Source organism: Ischnura elegans, chromosome 13 (genome assembly GCF_921293095.1).
Source record: "Ischnura elegans chromosome 13, ioIscEleg1.1, whole genome shotgun sequence".
NCBI classification, from domain to species: Eukaryota; Metazoa; Arthropoda; class Insecta; order Odonata; family Coenagrionidae; genus Ischnura; species Ischnura elegans.
Genome location: NC_060258.1, coordinates 20,630,749 through 20,646,874, shown reverse-complemented (window position 1 = coordinate 20,646,874; position 16,126 = coordinate 20,630,749). Strand labels below are relative to the sequence as shown.

The following is a 16,126-nucleotide window of genomic DNA, read 5'->3' as shown; positions in this document are numbered from 1 at the left end:
TTGTCACTTAAAAATTCCGAATCGGAAATCCTAGAGGGATGATCTTCGACGATGACCATGCTCACCTGCACTCTCACTATCACTGGAACCCGTGGTGAAAATATCATCCCAATCCAATTTTTATTTGGTTTTAACTGGGGAAAGAGCAACATAGAACTGCGCATTCTTTGAGCAACTTTGGGTTTGACTTTCCCTCAAACACCCCATTTCCCCTGTGGTGCATCAGTCCTATCTTTTTACGATGGCCTGACAACCTTTAAATGGATCCTTGGTTTATCATGACAACCAACTAAATGGAAATTGCTGATCCACACGTCTTCCTCTATCTCCACAGTTTCCAAATCAAGGGCCGCGGAACATTCCTCTCGTGACTCAACTTTTTCTGAAAAGCAAGCCGGCATAAAATAAAATCAAAGAATGCTGCGATTCATTTTTTGTGACCACCTCTGGATTCCATTCTTTTTCCATCTACAACTTCCTTTATCTTTCGGGGTAAACTATGGGACAAGATAATGTTTAAATATTGTCATTAATTTATAACAATATATAAGTTCTAAAAATACCCAAAAGCCATTTTATTAATCCGCCCTGATGAGTGTAAATTAATGTGGAAGATGAATGCTGTAGACGTAGTAGTTTTCCTTAGGTTGAGTTGCAAAGTTCATGAAGTTGACAAAACGGCTAATTTTTCGGTGCGCGGAGTCATTTATTGCACTGGCCGTGTCTACAGTTTTCAATTTTTTTGTAATAAAAAAAAGCAGAATTTAGGATAGAATTTCCTTTAAAATGACGTATAGTTCATTATTATAGCATGCAGTGAAGCCAGGGTATAAATTTGCAAAGTACAGCGGCACATCATTTTGACGCCGACAGTAGAAGAAAACGCTGTCTTCTTGGCTGGCACTCGAATGCATGACGATTAACGTTGCTCTATATTTTCATATTTCCTCCCTTGATTTTAAACATCATGGAATTTTCTATGTCCTTCCGTAACTGAAATTGAACAAGTACCGTAAAAAATTTGAGTCCATCGTAACCATCGAGAAGCACCTATCTCGATTTTTGTTGTGAAGTTGAGTTTTTATTCTACGACGGCCGAATGATCGAAAAATCTCAGTTTCAAGTTATTAAGTCAAGGAAATATGGAAATATTATTTATATTAAAGTTATCTTCGCTCACATAGCACACGGGTTTATCATTTCGTTTATTATACTCTTAATTTTCCGTAACGCTCATCCCGACAGACGGCATGCATCGAGGCTTTTCTTCTAATTTCCTCCGTGGGAATGCAGACGAAAATTTTTTCTGGGGTGTTATTGCACAGAGGAACAATGCACTACTTGTAATTTTTCCTTATTTCACCCATGTTCTCCTTTAAACGCAACGTGGCTCTTCCAAACCTGCAGTTACTGGGCTTGGATCTTGGACTCCTACTGAACTATGACGTCACGGCCAAAGATTAGTGGGGGCGGTATTTTTTAGCCCGCGAAACTCGGGAGACTTTTGGGAGTCATTTTCTAGTGTATAAACTGAATTTTAAGCGGTAAAAAGTATATTGCGGTACTAAGTGTTTACTGTAGTATATCAGCATATTGTTTTTAAAAAGTATGCAATTTCCCTATTGCAGCCAGTGTGTTGCCATGGTTTTTGTCTGTTTGATGTCCTAAACGCTTGGTTGAGTAAATGTTTCTCAATGTTGATCTTGCCTCACGAGTATTTGGTGAGTGAGTATCAGCTTCCATTCTCTTTCTCTTGAGGCCAAGTTCATTGTATTGCCTAATATTGGAAAATGGTGCATTCAACACCTTGATTGTTTAAATTTTATAAAGGCTTAATTACTTATCACAGTGGAGGATGTAAATTAGTCTATTATATTGTTGTGAATGTGTGGAGTGTTGTTGAACTCTTGGCACTAAAACAATATCACCTATTCAAGGTTCCCTTAGATCGTGGATCAGAAGACAAATCCCACCAAACACGCGCACCACAGACACTGGTTTTAGACTGCTCGTTTTGAGTTGACTAGTTCCGAGTGGAAAGAAGAATGAGTTCTGGGCATGCGTCAACTGCTGAGATGCGGAAGGAAAAAAGAACGAAAAAACATTGTAATCTTGTAATGGCAATAGCTCAGTTGTATAGGTGGTGGAAAGTGGGAGAGGGGATAGACCACATGAGTCGGTTGAATTTTGTGCAAGATGTCACAAACAAAAAGCTCTTGGTAAGCAACATTGTTTATCTCGACCAGTCTCCCCTGCTCAACATTGGCGAGTATAATCCCTATAATTTGGCTCGTGCCCGCTCGCATCGTGAACCCTCGGCACGGGTGTCGCCACTTCTTATCTTTATCATTGTCCCGGCTTCATTCTATCATCTGCAGCCCAACTGCCGCCAGAGGAGTCCTCTCCTCTTAAAAACAACATTACGTTGAATGAGCTCTTGTGGTCGGAAAGCTGAATCCGAATCCTCTGACGGACTACAAGAGCTTTAAGAATAAGGCAGAAATAGGTATCCTTGTGAAAAAAAGGACTAAATGTTAAGGAAACGGTGCGAAAAAAATCTTAATTTCATCACGTGTTACGCCAATATCGCCGACTCATGGCCCAATAAAGCGTCATGCTGTCCCAATTAAGCGGAGAAAACTCTAGGATATTCTACGATTAGTTTCTGTTCTTCAAGATTTGCCCCGATTAAGCGGCTGCCCCGCATAACCGGTGGACACATTAACCAGAATCTACTGTACTATATTGGCGCAAATTTGGTTCCCGTTTTGTGACCAATCTAGCTAAATATTTTAATTATCATCAATTAGGGCTTATTGAGTAACTTAATGTTCACTTGGATTTTCTTTGAGTTTTTATTTCAGTTATGTATGGCTGCCGGATGCTGTCTCTTCATATTGAAAGCACTTACCTAAGCATCCCACGCTCTCTCCGTCCCTTTCCTCTGCTTGCACCTTACCTGCACATCCCTCTGGTTTCCGGTCGCTCCTTTCCCACCAATAGGTACTGCAACATCAGCGACCTACGAGCCTCACACGCCACGGCGATGGCAACGAATCGGAGAGGTGAATGCCGATCACGTGGGGACGCCTAAGGTGGACTTGGGAGGGTAAGCAGCTTGGCAGCGGGGAGTCAACCGCGGGATGTAGAGAGAGCAACATCAACTTGGGGATAAATAAAAGAATGGTCTTTATCTCACAAAATCTTTCAATTCTGTTCCCTGTACTTCCTCTGACGGACCACTAGCGGTCTTAAATCTTACATTTTCTTCCTAAAATATTAACTACTGCCACCAAATCGCATGAATCCCCTCTACTGCACACACGAGGTAGGATTACACTTACCAGGGGCCGGATTCGGCGGCTCTTCCGGCCCCAGCGCCGTTTAAATCTCCCGCCTGTTGGACCCCGCTGCGGCTCCTACAATCACGGGCCAGATGATCTCCCCTTCCGCAGATAAAACAGCGCCTTCCTCGGCTGCACTGCTTGGAAAGGTGACCGGGCTGCCCGCAGTTGAAACAGACGCGCTGGCTAGGGGCATGGAATACTCGGCGGGCGGGTGGTCCATCCCTTGGTCCCTCCGCCGGCCTCCTCTCAGTCTCCTGGATCCGAATGGCGTTAGCGATGGCAGCATCGAAGGTCTCAGGGGCAGTCAGTCGACACTGATGGCCAACCTCCCCAGTTAGCCCACGTAGGAACGTGTCGAGCGCCCGCTGATCCGCCTCGACACGTCGCTCCGCCACTCGTTCTGCTGGGCCCTCAGTGGAGTAGGTTCGCGCATTTATCGCCCGCACTCGGTCAGCGAATGCCTCAATGCCTTCGCCCGGTGACATGCGGAGGTTCGACAACACCTCCCGGAAAAACCGCGCGCTCTTTTTGGAGCGGTACCGCGCCGTAACGAGAGCCTTAAAAACTTCGTACGAGTCTGCCTCGCGGCATTCGTCTTTACTACGAATGAAAATATTAGCGTCTCCGAGCATACGCAGCTTAGCGACTCGCAATCTATCGGCATCGGACCATCCACCGAGATCTGCGATTCCCTCCAACTTTGAAAAGAAGGCGTCGACATCCTCCTCGACTTTTCCCGAAAACTCGCCAACCGCCGTGAAATATGCGAGCTGTGGTCGAGTTTCTATCGTGGTTGCCGCGCTGCTATCCTTCAGCCTCTTATTTTCCGTCTCGACCATGCGGAGTCGTTCGCACAGTTCGTTCATGGCCTGCTGGAGCTCCACCTCTCGTCCACCTAAACTGGGGCCGTATTCTGTAACTCCAAACCGATCGGTGCGGCACCGATTCGTCGGGTGCGACGTCACACCGACTCCCGGTAAGAAGTCGTGCGATTCTGTACGAACCCGGTCGGTGCGGCACCGACGAGAGGACGGGAGATCGTCGGTAGCCGTACCGACAGCAAATAGGTGTCGGTACGGCCACCGACTAGTGGGTTTCATGAACTCCCCGGTGCGCATTGCACGTTTTATTTTGTTTTTACCTCATCACCAAATAAATAATGAGGTTTTCTGCAATTTTATCACACTGTGTCATCATCTATATTGATTACCTTGACAGAAATATAAGATAATGGTTAATAAAAATGAGGTTTGCTAACATATAATGACTTTCTCTCATTTATGTTACCACTTTCACTCGCTTGTAATAGGCTTTATTTCTCTCTATCATGATTTATTTGCTCCTTTGACGTATAAAAGATATTTTTGATTAAATATGAGTTTTGCCGCAATGTTATCACTTTATATCACTCTGAATAGGCGACTGTTATTTCACTCCATCATCAATTTGGCGTTTCTCTCGGCATAGAAATAAGATATTTTTATTTAAGTATGAAGTTTGCCACAACGGTATCAGTTTCTTTCATCTGTAACAGGCAACTATATTTCATTTCATCGTCACCCATTGATTCCCTTGACGATAAAAGAAGATATTTGTTAATAAGTATGAGGTTTACCGCAATATTATCATTTTCTCTCACTTGGAATGCGCAACTTATACATATGTATTTCACCCAATCACAATTTATTTATTTCCTCGTCATTACACTTCTTTTAATTACACCCAGCTCCTTATTTTATAACAATTTCCCAACTCGTTCCTCTAGTATGACATTTACATTTGCTTTTGAATCCTACGTTCACGTTCCATGGTATGTTATTTTCGTCTGCTACGGTGGCAATGGCATAACCTTCTGTTGATAACATTTAGACGGAACTTACTTAATGACAACTATATTACCAAATCATGAATAAATAGCAATATACGGAACCAATATTTAAAAGAAACTACGATCTCAAGGATAGTTTCAATAATTCATTCCAGCAACAACAATCTTCATCACATACAAACTTTATTGTGATGTTGTAATATTGTTTCCTTCGATTCTGTAGGTACAGCATTACTACCACACATTATATAAGCATTGTTAACAACTTATCCAATATCGTTTTTCTTAATCTAGCAATAAGTCGTAATTTCCGCAAAAAAAAGATTGAGAATGACGACAACTAACTGTGCCAATGAGTCTTCACTCGTTTTTACCCTTCTTTCATTGGTGGAGACACGTGAAACTTCGGATATATTCGGATTTTCCCTGTTTGGGAAGGGGAGGGAACCGTACCGACTGGTTTGAAACCGACGACCTTACTGAATCGCTGAAAGTGTCGTCGTCGGTGCGGAATCCGTTGTCGGTACGGTTTGATGTCCAGTCGGTGGGCTTGAAAGGGAAACCGACCGGTGCGGCACCGACGAAATACAGAATACGGCCCCTGATTCGAGAAGACATGGTCTTATCTTCTGATATGTATCCTCCTCTGACTAAAATCCGACACTTCCGACACCAATGTAAGATTTAAGACCGCTAGTGGTCCGTCAGAGGAAGTACAGGGAACAGAATTGAAAGATTTTGTGAGATAAAGACCATTCTTTTATTTATCCCCAAGTTGATGTTGCTCTCTCTACATCCCGCGGTTGACTCCCCGCTGCCAAGCTGCTTACCCTCCCAAGTCCACCTTAGGCGTCCCCACGTGATCGGCATTCACCTCTCCGATTCGTTGCCATCGCCGTGGCGTGTGAGGCTCGTAGGTCGCTGATGTTGCAGTACCTATTGGTGGGAAAGGAGCGACCGGAAACCAGAGGGATGTGCAGGTAAGGTGCAAGCAGAGGAAAGGGACGGAGAGAGCGTGGGATGCTTAGGTAAGTGCTTTCAATATGAAGAGACAGCATCCGGCAGCCATACAGTTATTTTGTATTTCGAAGGATGAATCGGTTCTTAATTGTTTCTTCATAGTAAATTGTATTGCAATTTCAGCATTGTTTATGTCAAAGATATCATTCATACTGTGCAAGGGGACGTAGTATAATTCTATCAATTATGGATTATTCGAGCTTAGAAGTTCTGTTCTTTGAATATTGCATTGACTCTCTCTTCTCATTGAGGCAGCCATTTTAATGTAATGTGTTACTTTTTTTATGGATTTTTAGGGGCTTTAAATTTTATATTTGTGCAATACATTTTGTTCCGAGTTCGAGTATATTTTGTTGCAAATTTATTGTGACCTTCATTATGCACAGACAACCGTTTGTTTTAGAATCAAGGGTATTTCATGTTTATAAATTTCTGATTTTTGTAAACATTGCATTACACTTTAGCCATTGTTGCTATGTAAACGTGCCTTTGTTTTAGCCTGTTTTTTATAAGCGACTTCAATCTCTTCTGACTAGTTTTATGTAAAGCCTGAATCACACGATCATTTTTTTTCGTCGCGAAAGTGATCACTATCGCGACTACTGCACAAAATGATTGTCGGGGGCAATTGTTTTTCGCGGTCGCGATGTGGATTCCCATCGCTATTTTTCATCACTCGTCCGGTCGCTTTTTCCGTCGCTTAAACCGTCACTAAAACCCCATATCAGCCAATCGGAATTCATTCCCCTACGGAGCGATTGCAGCGCCACATTTGACAATTGTGGGAACGACATAAATAAACAAACACGCTATATAATTTTGTGATGTGGGTCCTATGACAACGAGCTGTGACATCGGAAATGATGCGAAAGGCGACGGCGGGAGTGACCGTGTGATTCAGAAAAATGATCACTAGAGTGATTGCGACGGGAAAAGTGATCTCGATAGTGATCACTTTCGCGACGAAAAGAAATGATCGTGTGATTCAGGCTTAAGAATAATAGTTAATAGTGTACCGTGTGCGATGCTAATTTGTTGATAGGGTAAACGTTTTCATATCATTATGATATTTATGTACGCCACAAGTAGACTTTCGTGCTTACCATCAATCAGCTATCATTTTCAAATTGCATTTTTAACTCCTCTGTGGTATTATTGTAATGTTAGAAGTTTATTTGGCGAAATAATTTTATTATTTGACATACTGCGGTTTCTGTGCAGATTCGAAATTAGGAATTATCTCTTACTGAAAGTGAAATAACCCAGTTTAGGCCATAACTGTGTCACAGAGGTCTAATTCATTACTTATTAATCCAAACCTTACTGCATTGACTTTGTACTTCAATTATCATTTGGGTACATGATGGCATTGTAGTCTCAATTTTATCACACTATCTCATTTGGTCTCACTGTACGATGACAACGTGTAACATGGCTGTATTTTCAGCTTTTTGTATGATGAAGTATTGCCTTTGTGGATGTCTTTGTGAATCCCTTTTTTATTAATATATGTTGACTTTCTCTTGTATTTTAGGATTCCTCCATGTTAAATTGAGCTGTGTTCATCAAGACTTAACATCCAGAGTAGCCTTCCTGTCTGTTCCTCTACAATCTCCAAGTGGGTGGGTTTAATTATGGATTTATTTTTCGTGTTTTAGTGTATGGAACTGATCAGTTGCACTCTCTCTTTTGCCTTAGTTTTTGTACTAATTAAACATTGAACCTTCTTGGTGCCCTTGATGTTTGTTGAGGAAATCCTGGGCTATGTTCATGTTGGCTCGTGAATGTTTTGGTGTTTGGATGGTTTCTATTCTCTGCCTCTCTTGGCATAGTTCATTGTATAATAATAATGGGAAAAAAGTTCATCCGACATTGTTTAAATGCCATCATTTTATTGTGGCTTTTATATATTACAGAATGAGATAGGAAATGTAAGCTTCAGTTGTGTTTACAAGTATCTCGGGGCTTGCAACAGGCATTTGAGTAGCCGAGTGGAAAATTTCTTCCATCTCTATGTCAGCCATTCTAAAGTTTGATTTGCCAATCAAAGCGCTTGTCACAAGTGCTATGTGGATCTTTTTTCCCCGAACAATAATACTTTGGATTTCATGTGGCACATGAAGTAGGAGAAAATACTGAAATATTATAAATTGATTGAGTGTAAAAAGTTGACAGATGATAGTATTGGTATGAGTCTGCTTTTTTAAATGATAAATTTTTTTGGCCTGTATTACTTATGGTGGTACGCATTTAATATACAGTTAAACACCTTATCTACACTTTTATAGGGGGCTCAGGAAAAAAGTTCAAATTGTGGGAAAGGGAGATTTTTCACCTTAACTACATAATTTGCGGGGAAAATGTTAAAAACAGAAAGTGTACTTACAAACTGAGGGAGGGAATTAGTACATATTATATATCTATTTGAGAATACTAATAGAAGATTTTGCATACATAGACAATAATTACATTGGCAGCGACATTTCAGTGCTACTTGCTATAAGGAATCATTGAAGCTATCTATTGTTTAATGCATTTCCTGGAAGGAAAGTGTAATTCTTTCATCTGCTTGGGCTTTCTTTGTCCATTGACATTTCGCACTTTATTTATCATATATTTGGAGTTAATGAATCATTGTTTCAATATAATTTCCTCTTAACAAGCAATTTCTTAGTGTGTAATGAGCGAACACTGTGTCTTGGTATAAAGCTGAAGGAGCCTCTTCATTTACTGTGTTCTTCTCATCCACATATTCCTCTAGGCGTTAATCCAAAAGGTCTTCTACACTCTCTACCGCAGTTGTCATGACACATGAATATAATTTGACAAACTATTAAAAATGTACAATTTGTCCATAGAAGATTCCTCTCATTGTATATTGTCAGGGTTCCCACTCAACCGTGAAAACCTTAAAACCGTGAATTAGCCGTGAATTTCCTCTACCGTGAAAAAACCGGGAAATAGCCGTGAATTTCGTCTTAAAACCTTAAAAATCTCTCAATCTTGATAATAATACCTTCCCAGAAATTTTCATCTTCGTTCGTAGCTAGCGCACTTCTATTTATTGTGGCGAGCATCGTCGCATGCGGTCGCATGGGTCAGAAAAGCGTGGGAACGAATGTTGCCTGAAGAAAAAAACATCTTTCCCCAGCGCAGGTCTTTTCTCTCCCCCTCCTGAAATATGACACCACTTCTCATCAGCTTGTTTACTTTCCTCAAATGGCTTGGTTTCCCCTCCCTCGGTCACTGCTTAGTCCCCCTTCCACCCAATTAGCCTTCCCACTGGCTGCAGCGACCACTTTCGAAAATAAATCTAGATGGCCATTGTGTCGAAAAATTTGAACGTTTATTCAACACCCTCAATCCTATGACTGGAAGACCGCTAGCCTTGACAACCTGCCATGCGCTGTGGACACTACGCTCCCTGCGTTTGAACCGGGTGACAGCGAGCTTTCGGCGTGACGTTACTAATTCTCGCGCATTGCGGTCCAGAAAACGAGAGAAGATTTCCGCTTATGGCAACACAGCATTACACGATTGTCGCATGCGTCGACCTGGAACTTGCCAGTTTTACGTCGCAACCGGAAAGTTTGTGTGGAGTTATTTACTGTCGGTGGTGATCCAGTTCCTCCGCTTTGTGCTATCTAAGGTAATGCTGTTTGTTTGTGTCGTTAAAGCCTCAATGCCGTCGCGATATAAACTGCTACATAGTCTCACGAATACAAGGATCAAGAACTTTGCTATTTCCTTGATCCTTGTATTCGTGATATTATGGATTTCCACCAAGTTACGCCCTCTACGATTAATTATGCTACATAGTCGTTCCATTTTTCCCAGAGCAATGGTAAGAAGGGAACATGATTTGCCTCTGATTAGAGATCTATTCAGTTTTGGTTTCAGAGTATTACGATAGCAGAGAAAAGAAGTCATTACACTGCCGCTTTCAAAAGAAAGTTATATGGTGGAACCTCGATCTATCGTTCCCGCATTGATCGTTCGCCGTTTCTGGTCCCAAATAAAGTTCCTTATAGACAATTTAATTTTTTCCCGCATCTATCGTTCCCCGAAGTATTGTTTCTCGCATTGATCGTTTGAAGATCGCGGTTCCGACGCAGAATTTTCCCGCATCCATCGTTTGACGAAAATGAGACGAAATAAATACAATGTGTCATTTATGGCTAATAACGAAAAGCACGTAGTTGGAATCCTCCCCAAGAGATGGAACTACCATTGGGAGAAGCTCAGTGCCGTGGGAAAGTAACATTAGCGCATTTCCCAAGAACCCTATCCCCCTCCATTCACCATTCGCCTCCCCCCTTCTGACGCTTTCCTCTTCTTCAAAATAAAAACAGGTCCCAACTCGCGCAGGGATCTTATTACGAAGACCTTAGCTTCGAAAAAATATCGAGTTACACGAGAACAATAGAAACGTGTTTCGCGCTCCCCCCTCTTCTCACCAGCTGACCTTTTTCAGCCTAACTGCTTCGAAGTTCCCAGTTTATGGAGGTCAACTGCTGCATGAATCACCTATTAGCCCAAAAGGTGTCTAACAATGATATTCAGTAATTGCTATTATGCTTTTATTAGATTGAAATGTTAGTAATTTGCCCGTTAAAAAAAACGAGACCACACATGACGTATTTTAAGCAAGGAAATAGATGGAAAAATACGATGGTGATTTTTGGCGAAACGCGATATCCTCGTAGCTGAGCTTGCGGCAGTTAATTCGGCATTTTGTTCCGAAAACATGATACCAGGTTGTTATCAGTTATCAATTTACGAGCTATACTACTACTAGTACACCCATGTCTCGTATAGCGCAAGGGATGCGTTCCTTGGGGTCTTTGCGCTATACGAATTTGCGTTATACGAGAGCGTTTTAACATTGGGAAGATAGGGATGCGTTCCTGGTAGCATAGGTTTTGGGTATTGAATTTCCTCTAAAACATATATATTCCCATAAATAGCCTTAGAAAACATTATTTATATAAATTTTTATAGTTTAAAACATCTTTAAAGATAGTATGCACGCATTTGAAGACTTTTATTCACGTTAAAAAAAATTCTTACGTGCTTTTGAAATTCCCTCCTGTCGTGCGGGTGGGCTAACATCTGCCATCTCAGGGGTTCGTAATGCATTGCCGGCAGTTGTCGATTTTTCAAACCAGTCTAAAAACAACTATTGTGTCACCCAGGCCCTTTTGTCGCTCATCGAAATGACAGGCAAATGCTACTTTGAAGGCCATTTCATAGCTAGCGGAGTTTATAAATGATAAATCATTTTAATTTGAAGTCCTCCGAGTCAGCAGCTACGTGAGACAGTCTTTAAATGCCTTGAAACCTGACCCAGGTTTTCTTTCCCTGAAAATGAATGAACGAGAATGCATTCTTTTCCAAAAGAATAACGTCTCGTCAACACTAAAAACTAGTTGAGGGGGAAAGGAACCACTTTCAATCACAGCTTGGAGTTCATCAGAAAATGTTGTGGTGACTGCGCTATCAACACTTGCAGATTCACCTGATATCGCCGCACTGAAAATACCTCCTTGCCGTTTAAATTCTGGAACCAACCGGAGCTTCACTAAATGTCTCGGAGCGATTACCACTTTCGTCTCTTTTTTACTGATTCACTATGAACTTTCCGTATGTGTAGACCGCTTGGTTGAAGTTGTTGCGGCTGAGGTCACTGATGTTTTAAATTCGTCTTTATTCAGAATAAGGCATCGTGCGTTTAAACTTCCGCGCAATACCGCTTTGACGTTCTCCATTTTCAAAGCAATTGACCTCTTTCAATTTCTCTTCTAGGTTTATGGTTTTTCTTGATAACTTCTTGATTTTTCTACCCGCATTCCTATTTTTTGCCATTTTCTCTTGGTTTTTACTCTGCATGGCTCTATCGAAATCACCTTCTACTGCTGAACTGTATTCTTGAGACGCAGAGGGCCTACGACTGCGGGGAGGGAACGAAGCTATTGTGTTTGAGACTCTATAGTGGACCCTCTTATATGTTGACGCTATTCATGCGCAACTCTGCCACCGCTCCATTTCTCCCCCGTGAATACCGATGACCTTGAAAGCTTTAGTGGGAGTCTCTACCTGGAAGTCAATCGCCCGATAATCTATGACGGCAAAAATCACGTCTCAACCAGTATTGCTTAAAAAAAACCCATTTCCACTAGCCCCACGCTTAATTAATGATCTAAATTAAGTAATTCTGTTAAGGAGACGAGATAAATTACTTCGGTAGGCCGGCTATCTGGACCCAATGACGAGTAATACTTTTGGCAATTGCACAGCAATGGATTTCGATTAACACATAAACAAAAAAGAAGATTTGAGGCAAGCAATAATATTAATATGCGTAAAATGATAGAAATTTCGTGTGTACTTAGCGCAAGTTCACGTTTTATCACGAGAGCGTTTAAGATATTTGATTAGGCTACACTGCGTTGCAATGTTTCCCCAAGGAACGAATTTGCGCTATATCGAAATTGCGCTAATCGAAATTGCGCTATACGAGACATGGGTGTAGTCTCACTTGTCAGAGTTACTGACGAAGGGATATCTTCTCAGGATTTTTGTTTCTCCCTACTAACAATCCAAATTCATCTGATCATCTGGTGCTACGCTAATTAGAAAAGAATGGGCATCTTTAGGGTAAAAAATTTCATGGCGCAGTCATATGGTCACGCTTCGCCCTCTGCAGTGTGCTCTGCGTACCCCCGTACGCGATAGCATCAGTTCCGAACTTCACCTCGTACTGGTTCCCTACTTTCCGGGGTGGCTGGACTTCGAACCACCGAGTGTTTTCCATGTGGGTTTAATAAAGTCATTTTCACTAGTTTAATTTTAGTCGTCTTCCAACCATGGCCCCTCCGAAGAAACTCTTGAAAACTTTAAGAGATGGACTGAAAATAATTGAACATGAAGAAAAGAATCCGGGCTAGATGCGCGTGAATATTGCAGAGCGCCTTGGGTTGTCCGCTAGCACATGAGTGTAGGGGTGGGGGTAGAGTGAGCTACCTGGAGAAAACAAGTAGAGATATGAAGGCGAAGATCCAGGTGGGCGTGCCGCTGACGATTAACGCAAAATTGTTCACGCTTTACACACTACCTCAATTGTATTATTATAAATTTATTCATTAGACAGGAACAATTCAAGTAATTGACTATTTTTGGCCTTCGTGATCCATCTCACAACCAGTCACTGCACCGGCGAATGCGGTTGTTTTAGGCACAACATGCACCTTGCTCTCGTGAATACGTGTACTGGAAATGGTGTTTGATGGATAAGAATTTTTACATCTGGCTGAAATCCATAATAGCAGTGTAAATGCCGAGTGGAGAGCAAACATTCAGAATTTTGAAAGAGATATGGGTCGAATCAACAATATGACGTATGTGTCTAGATAAAGTACTACTATTCCTGTTATTATCTAAAATATTGTTTTGAAACCTTTAATGAATTTCTTAATCACTCGCCAAAATCCTGCGTTTCCTGGGACATAGGCAATCTAGCAAAAAAAATTAAGCATTGATCGTTTTTCCGCATTCATTTTATAATCGTATCGTTATTAATAAAGAAAAATTGTCCCCTAGTGGAGTTCCAAAAAAGGAGGGTAGTCTTAGAATCGTGTTCGTCTTAGATTCGTACTAATACGGTGTATGAAATTGTTTTTCGATTTAATATGTTCTATTAACAATTTTCATAAAATATTTTCCGCTGAATAAGAAAGAATCAATTTATTATATTCTATAAACAATTTAAATAAAATATTTTCCGTTATATAAGAAATATTGGGGTGGGGGAAATTCGGTTACTGTGCAGTAATAATAACGTGCGCAAAAAACAATCTCTCAGCGAGGAATTAAAAAAGGACCTCGAGTGTCCGGACGGAAGAAGGTCCGAAGGGTATTCGGCATCCGGGCAAGAGCGCGGTTGGGCTGGTCCTTTAGTCGGCCTTGAATTTTGCAATCGATAGATCACGTCATAACAGATATCACTTTTCATTGCGGCGTTAACATTCACGGCGTTTTTCGCGTACGTTAATTTTCTGTTGATATACGGCCAGTGATTTTCTTATTGTTGGCTTATCAACGGACCGTGAATTTAGCAAAATTCAGACCGTGAAAACCTTAAAAAAAACCGTGAAAACGTGAAAAATAACCGTGAAAACCTGGAAAAAGCCGTGAATTTCATTGTTCAGGTAGAGTGGGAACCCTGATTGTATTGTCATCACTAGTCAAGTTGGCTGATATTTCATCGACACTATTAACATGAAATCATGCCCTTTTAAAGCTGTTGTATATTGTAGAGTCTTTAATCTCCTTCTGAGCTCATGATTTGTTGTGCAAGGCAACCAGCGCACTCAGTTGTGTTGTCTTTGTGTCCTTGCCACAATCATGGTGAGGTATCAATTTCTCTACAATCATCCTGCAGCAGTTGCACCTTGTTCACTTATTTTAATAATGTTTTTTTATGTTAATATTCAGTTTTTGTTCTAACGTCACTGTTTTCCGTTTTTTCTTCACATCCGTGGAACTGCCAGCATCGTCACTCCTTTTCGTAGACATATTTTTTGGTTAGAAACAGAAAAATATACGGATAATGGGTAAATGAGGCAATAATTACTTGCTCAGATGAAGATTTAACATAAGCTACCATGCTAACCTTTTCTGTCGAACGAAAATCGTCAATCAGATGCGCTAGCATCCTATTTGCTGTTAATTATTTTTGGTCACCCATAATATGAACAGCATTATCGCGAAGCATTGGCAACGTTAGGTGATCAAGGCTTTCGATTTTTGGTCAACTTAATTGTGAAGCAACGTTAGGCGTGACGACGTTAAATGAGGACACTGTATTTCTTTCCATTTCTCTGAGCAAACTCAGATGCTAATTTTTTCGTGTGAGACAGTCTATGGTGCAGTCGTGCTGCAGTTTTAAGTCACAGTTTCTATGGTGGTAATTTATTTTATAAGCTATGAATCTCAAAAATTTAATTAATGAATAATTTAAATTAAATAGATTATTCCCTACAAATATTCTTACCACAAATTTCTCTGGAAAAATAAATTTTAACTTCCTGCTATGCTGACTTTCACGCAAATCACTGAATGTTTGCTGAGCTGGCCTGTAGAAAGGAGAAATTTCGCAGCAACTAATGTTTATGAGACTCTCTCCTCACTACCTCAAGCTCTCTTCTGGCCAAGACTAAGCTGTTCAAATTCGACTAAGCTGTTCTTTATAAAGAGCATAACAGTAGTGGGATTCAGGAAATTTAGACAAATTGTCGCATACGATCGGGTTTCACACTAATTAGTCACTTATATTATACTGTTATTTCACTAACTATTTGGCTCTACTTTTCTTTTGGGGTTTGCTCTTGTCATTATGTGGTTTTGTCCTCACATTGTCACATTTAAATATTTTGCTTCAAATCCAAAAGCATCAATCTAGAGCTAAAACACTTATAAAGTAAGCATTTGAGTGCATTTACATTACGGAGATTAAAAGTTCAAAGTACCTGGGCTGTGAGTCGGCATCCCACTGTGCCCCAATCTGAGTTGTCCCAGTGTGCCCCGCTTGCCCTGAAGTGTCAGCAAAAACTTTAAACATGTTACTTTCGTGAAATATGTTTAGAAAAATATTGCAAAGTCTAAATAATCTATTTGCCAAATCTTTTCTGAGGAAGCTTGCTATAATTAAGGGAATTGCTTTAATATTCGCATCATGAAAGTAACGAAAATTTTAGCCCAAAAGATATTTTATAACATAAATGCAAAGCTACGCAAGATTATGAAATGAGAATTTTTGTATTATTTCTTGTGATATGACCTCCTTAATTTTCATGCATTAGCTCGTTGACCGAGTAAATTGTTTAAATAAATCAATTGTCCCACTATACATCATACTTGCTAGCAGCCTGCG

The 16,126-nt window shown here is 40.8% G+C and overlaps 2 protein-coding genes across 2 annotated transcripts in view; both read left to right on the top strand.

Annotated features, from left to right (window-relative positions):
- Nucleotides 1–16,126, top strand: part of LOC124170132 — a 60,092-nt gene that overhangs the window by 5,020 nt on the left and 38,946 nt on the right. The window contains exon 3 of the mRNA XM_046548827.1: nt 7,730–7,817. The gene's annotated coding sequence lies outside the window, so the exon portion shown is untranslated. The remainder of the gene's footprint in view (nt 1–7,729; nt 7,818–16,126) is intronic.
- LOC124170135 overlaps nt 1–16,126 on the top strand; it is a 254,629-nt gene that overhangs the window by 223,191 nt on the left and 15,312 nt on the right. The gene's annotated exons all lie outside the window — the stretch shown is intronic.